Source organism: Coregonus lavaretus (assembly GCF_964263955.1).
Source record: "Coregonus lavaretus genome assembly, chromosome: 15".
Lineage (NCBI taxonomy): Eukaryota > Metazoa > Chordata > Actinopteri > Salmoniformes > Salmonidae > Coregonus > Coregonus lavaretus.
Window position 1 is genome coordinate 38630635 of NC_140002.1, and position 6659 is coordinate 38637293.

Below are 6659 nucleotides of genomic sequence, written 5' to 3' on the forward strand. Positions count from 1 at the left end.
TGAAGGAGCTCAACAAAGCATAAACATACTGTACACATCATGACATTGTTCTTGTCGTTTGTACAGGTGTAGATTATGCAGAACTGGTGATGGAACTTTTCTGTGGAATGCAGTGACAATAACACACATCTTAAAACTTTAGCCATGGATGGGTTGGATAGGAAAGCTACATACCTAGATGGAGGGTCACATTAAACAGTAGAACTAAGAGCAGATTTTGGTAACTAATCCTTACAGAATCCACTCAAACTACAGGTAAGAACCAGGAAGTTTGATTTGAGGTATTTGTTTGATTTGCAGGTGCTGATGAGGGGGCTTTTCCAGACTTCTTTTAAAGACTAAAAGAAAGTGTTGCATAACAATACTAATCCTAAACACAAATGCTGGGAAGGCATCTACTGAAAATGAATCCAATTGGGTGGTGAGGATCTATGTGGATTAGATACGCCAGTGTTGGGGATGGGTACACTGCACGCTCAGAGAGGGAGGGAGGATGGGTGATCTCCCATGCAAAGGTAGCCGCGAGAAGGCTCACTTGACAGTCCAAAGGCGCTTAGCCATCACTGAGAAAATGCTTATTTTCCTTTGGGTGAAGCAGAACAGTAATATGCTGAGAATGTGATTCAGCTCAAATACATTATTAACTACCAGCCATACGTCTGAGTTCAAGCTCTTGTCCAGCTCTGGTAGTTAATGTGCCGGAGCTCTCCATCATCGCATCAATATCAATATATATTTGAGTCTGGGACTGACACACACAGTTTCCACACAAGAATAGATGAAAAGACAGGACAAAAAACGCATAAAATAATGTTACGTTAGCAGAGATCCAGATAGACAAGAGATGCAATATTCCCACTGGACTGGTGGTTGTGGCAGTATTGTCAGTGGGCCACAAATAGGCAAATAACGGTGCAGCGGTATGCAGAACGACATCTCGTAACGCACAACTAGTCAGTCGTTGTCACGGATTGGCCATTGCAGCAGACGGCCATTGCAGCAGACGACCACACCGGCTTCCACTCCTATCAGCTAAAAACAAGAAGAAGCGGCCCCAGTGGGCACGTGATCACCAACACTGGACAATTGAGGAGTGGAAAACATTGCCTGGTCTGACGAATCCCGGTTCCTGTTGTGTCATGCTGATGGCAGAGTCAGGGTTTGGCATTAGCAACATGAGTCCATGGCCTCACCCTGCCTGGTGTCAACGGTGCAGGCTGGTGGTGTAATGGTGTGGGTAATGTTTTCGTGGCACACATTAGGTCTCTTGATGCCAATTGAGCAACATTTCCATGCCCAGAAGAATTTAGGTTGTTCTGGAGGCAAAGGGGAGTCCTACCCAGTACTAAACTGGCCACTGAGTGTATTTTGAGTACTATAGTACAGTTAATCTCTACCGATCACCAACAAGTGTGTTATTCATGCTAACCCAGACTGTTTATCTCTACTGATCATCAACAAGTGTGTTGTTCATGCTAACCCAGACTGTTCATCTCTACTGATCTCCAACAAGCATGCTAACCCAGACTGTCATTCATGCTAACCCAGACTGTTTCCTGGTCAGTGGCTAGGGAAATCAACGAGACAGACTGCTGTTCATTTGGACTTTCCCTTCGGCACATTTGTGTTTAGAGACATTGAAAGCCATAGGCTATGACGTACTGTAGTACAGTATATCACATCTTCCACAGTACAGTATTGTCTAATAGCTCAGTCACTATTAGAGTAGTTACAGTATCTCCACTAATATCATCTACAATTATTCCCCTATCACCCTGGCCCAGTCGGACGTCTTTATAGTAATGTTTTGACAATTCTCTGCTATAGTGTTCTGAAGTAATTGAATTAATAGGGGTATTTACGGCAGCTCGATCTGTTAGCCCTTTCTGCACTTCAGACATTTTTGTCTTCTTCCTTTCTCTTTCCCTCCCTTTGTTTCTCTAATGACTGTTTTGCACTGCTGTGCAGTTCTCCTGTTTGGGGAATACGTTTGGGTCGGAAACCATCTGTCAGACATTCCTGTAACACTGGATCTTAGAAAGCAATATCATGGCTCCCCATTCATTCATTCATTCATGCATGCATGTTCTTTTCATTAAAACGTAGTTTCTGCTTTTTTGGACCTTTTTATATCGCATCTAGAGTCAGGACTAAATCACTTCTTTTTTTTATTCATTTAGCTAACCCTTCGTAAATGTGTTTTATTTGGTCCAATTCGCAGGACTGAGATAAATGTTATAAATATTCATGAATATTGGAGTTGCATAACACACACTAACTCTCTCATCACTCACTCTCACTCACTCACTCACTCACTCACTCACTCACTCACTCACTCACTCACTCACTCACTCACTCACTCACTCACTCACTCACTCACTCACTCACTCACTCTTTGTTGGGAAGTATATGCACCCAGGGCCCAATTCAGACTTAAGATAAGTAGACTTAACATGGACTTAAGTCAATAAAATATAAACTTAGGGCTGGATTCAATCCGTATCGCAGAGGTATCGCGGAAGAGCTGCGTAATAGACTATGTATCACCGCCTGGTACGGCAACTGCACCGCCCGAACCGCAGGGCTCTCCAGAGGGTGGTGCGGTCTGCCCAACGCATCGCCAGGGGCACACTGCCTGCCCTCCAGGACACCTACAGCACCCGATATCACAGGAAGGCCAAAAAGATAATCAAGGACATCAACCACCTGAGCCACTGCCTGTTCACCCCGCTACCATCCAGAAGGCGAGGTCAGTACAGGTGCATCAAAGCTGGGACAGAGAGACTGAAAAACAGCTTCTATCTCAAGGTCATCAGACTGTTAAATAGCCATTACTAGCCGGCGACCACCTGGTTACTCAACCCTGCACCTTAGAGGCTGCTGCCCCATATACATAGACATGGAATCACTGGTCACTTTAATAATGGAACACTAGTCACTTTAATAATGTTTACATACTGGGTTTACTCATTTCATGTGTATATACTGTATTATTTTCTACTGTACATTGCTCGTCCTAATATTTACATATTTCTTAATTCCATTCTTTTAATTTTAGATTTGTGTGTATTGTTGTGAATTGTTAGATACTACTGCACTATTGGAGCTAGGAACACAAGCATTTCGCTACACCCGCAATAACGTCTGCTAAATATGTGTATGTGACCAATAAAATGTGATTTGATTTGATTTATAGCTCAATTGAAATGTGAAGGCAATGTCCTGCGTTCACTGAGACTGCGTTCACGCTAAATGCTGCATATGTCGGCTCAATCGGATTACCTTGAAATGTTTCTGCGGCTCTTCCGCGATACGGATTGAATTCAAACGTTAGTTATATCAATTTATCTCACGTCCTAATAGGGCCCTCATAGACAAGAATACAAGACCATAGTAGTTAAATCAGTACAGGCTTAACTGAACAACAAAGACGGAATATTATATGACATGTTATTAAATAGTTAGGGGAATGGCCTCATCTCTGAGGACCCAAATTATGTGATGGCATGTAGCACTATGCGGGGCTGCTGGCATAAAAAAAATGGGGGAAAGGAGTTCCAATGAGTTCCAATGACGGGCCTTAAGGTTATTATAGCTGGTGGTGGTGGGGAGGTGGATGGTTGTCAAAAACGTTTGCTGAAAAACAGCTAGTGAGAAAATGAGGGTAAGTTGACATATAAATACATTCCAAGATTTACACCCATTGGTTGAGCGAGAGGAAGGTGATAATTGCAAGAGTGAGCCCATATGTTAAACAGGAAGCGTGCGGAATGTGCATAATTGTGCCGTGCTTATGGGCTATAAGGTAAATAGGTGAATGACATTCCGCACATGGCTAATAGGAAAGAGGAGAATAAACAAGATGTTAGCTTGTATTCCTTCCCACTATGCCCGTAGAATAGGAAACAAATTGAATTATGTTCTGCTTACTGGATGAAGTTAAACGAGCATTCAGACCAGCCTTCCAGATTGAACTTTCCTAAACGACATAACAATTACTAAATGTTTTAGTTGAGTCCACCACTGGGTGATGAATAGGAATTTCTGTAAAATAGTATTTCATAAAAGGCCAGATTATCATAGGATTGCTGAAAAGACAAACTGGCCAGCCAAATATATCAATATCAACTGAAAGAGTTCAAAGCATAGCACCATACTAATATAATGCAGAGCACAACACAAACAGTGCATCTCTCAAAATACTCTTTACATAGGAAGTTGCACTTGCATCATATAAATAAATATGCCATTATATCATGTAGTAGTTGTGCTGCTAAACATTCCTCATGGGGGTTCTATCATGACTCTATCCTTGGGCATCCGCCCCTGGGTTCAAGCTCTCCTACTCTATTCCTGAGTTCTCTTTCTCTCTCTGGGTTCAGGCTCTCCAAGTCTATTCTTGAGCTCCCTCTCTCTCTTTCTGGGTTCAGGCTCTCCGAGTCTATTCCTGAGCTCTCTCTCTCTCTTTCTCTCTCTCTCTCTGGGTTCAGGCTCTCGGAGTCTATTCCTGGGGTCCCTCTCTCTGCATTCCAACAATATGACATTCCTAACCAAAAATGAAGAGATACCTATTTTTGTTTGAAAAAGATGAACTGCTTCACAATAGCTCATTTACTCTATATGCAGTGAGTCAGAGAGAGAGAGACGAGGAGAATTACCTTAAATGGAAATTACAACGAACACGCCTACCTCACTGCACTGATACCAGACAACGCAATGACAGAAAGACAATGACTCTTTGAGAGGTCGCCTAGCAACAAGAAGAACTAAAAATACATGCAGAGGTGCGCACTTTATATTGCCTGTATTTGCTACAAGTATATGAATAAATGTATGATACACACTTTGAAATGTAAGCACATAAACTTTTGTTGCTACCTAGTGACCAGAGAAATCCTTTTGAAGCTACAGAGCAGGAAACCCCACTCTCAGGGGTGCCGCATACCCCTTTCCTACAGTATTTCTGGTGATGTCCCAAAACAAATCTGATTAAGGACAATATCAACAACATAGATATGAAGGATGCACTGTGAAGTTGTGTTTTTCTGTGATTTAAGTGTAGTATCCAATAGATCAGAATGAATAATACATGCATTGCTGTGCTAGCTAGTAGTATATTGATTGTTCATATTGACTATACATGCTCTTGAAATTGAATTGTGATCTTTACCCTCCTGTGCTGTGCTTGGTGTCAAACCAACTCTTGATACTGAAAACTGTCTGGAATAACAATTGAGCTGTGACATTTGACATCTGGCTGCAGCAGGTCCAGCATCTAAATGATTTACATTCATTGCTACTCTCATAGATAAGAGAGAGATCATAAAATAGCATTCCACTGATGAGACACCATAGTAACTAGCATGGACTGGGTAATAGGGGAAAATACCAACTGATGAAGAGGGAATCATGCCAGGTGCTGCATGGTACACAGGTGCCATGGTTTCACTCCAACAGAGTCACAATTGCCCAAATTGACGCGTTCTGTGGCTTGATTGGCATAACCTTGACTTTGGTTTGCTTTTTAAAGCAAGCCAGCTCTGTGGCCTCCAGGAACTTATTTGAGAGACACAGGCATTCAGTAGAGGCAGACTTACTATCCCCACAGTTGATTTGAGTTACACGCTACCAGAGTTGTGGACTTGAGTCTCAGACTTGAGTCACACCTAAGGCGCAAAAATATAGATTTGTGACTTGAGTCAGACTATGACTTCCGACCTGACTCAGATTCGTGCTTGATAACTCTGAGACTGAATTAAAATGTTAGTGTTCTAATACTGTTCAGTGAATTAAATCCAAAGTCCAACTAACGTTAACTAACTACATGTAACTGATCAACTACAGGACTTCCTGTAGATTTTTTCCTGCAAGATTCCTGTAGGATTCCTGTAGAACGCTCACTCTACTTGAAGCCGCTGTCGCAGCCCAAGGATCTACATCAAAGAAAAGTGGTTCATGTCAAAGACGTCCCTCCTTGTCACAGACCAGGAAAATGTATTGTCTGTGGAGAAACGGGGACTCCACTGAGAGGGTTAGCGCAAAAAGTTATAAATTCCCTACTTGTGGTGTGTGATCCATTGGGATGCCTAACCACAACAAGCATCATGAAAACTTCCTGAAGCATATGTTCCAGGTTGATCAGAGCAGATGGAGGAGGGCGAGGAAATGAGGGCGCAGAGACTACGCTTAATGATTATGTAATGTAAGAAAAGTTATTTATAGAAACTCTTAAAGTGAATAAAAAGTGAACAGTGAAAGAGCAATGAATGCGCAGAGATGGGTCAGGTATGGCATACTCTTAGAAAGAAAGGTGCTATCTAGAATCTTAAAGGGTTCTTTGGCTGTCCCCATAGGAGAAACCTTTGAAGAACCCTTTTTGGTTGCAGGTAGAACCCTTTTGGGTTCCATGTATAACCCTTTCTACAGAGGGTTCTACATGGAACCCAAAAGGGTTTTACCTGTAACCAAAAAGGTTTCTCCTATGGGGACAGCCGAAGAACCCTTTTGGAATCTGTCTTTCTAAGAGTGCAGTAACTATGTTACTTAACCTACTCTATCAGTCATGCAGTGGTATTCAGGTTCACCTGTCAAGAACATTCACTTACACTGCCAAATGCAGTTTAGATTCAACAAAACAATGTTTACCAACGTGAATCAAT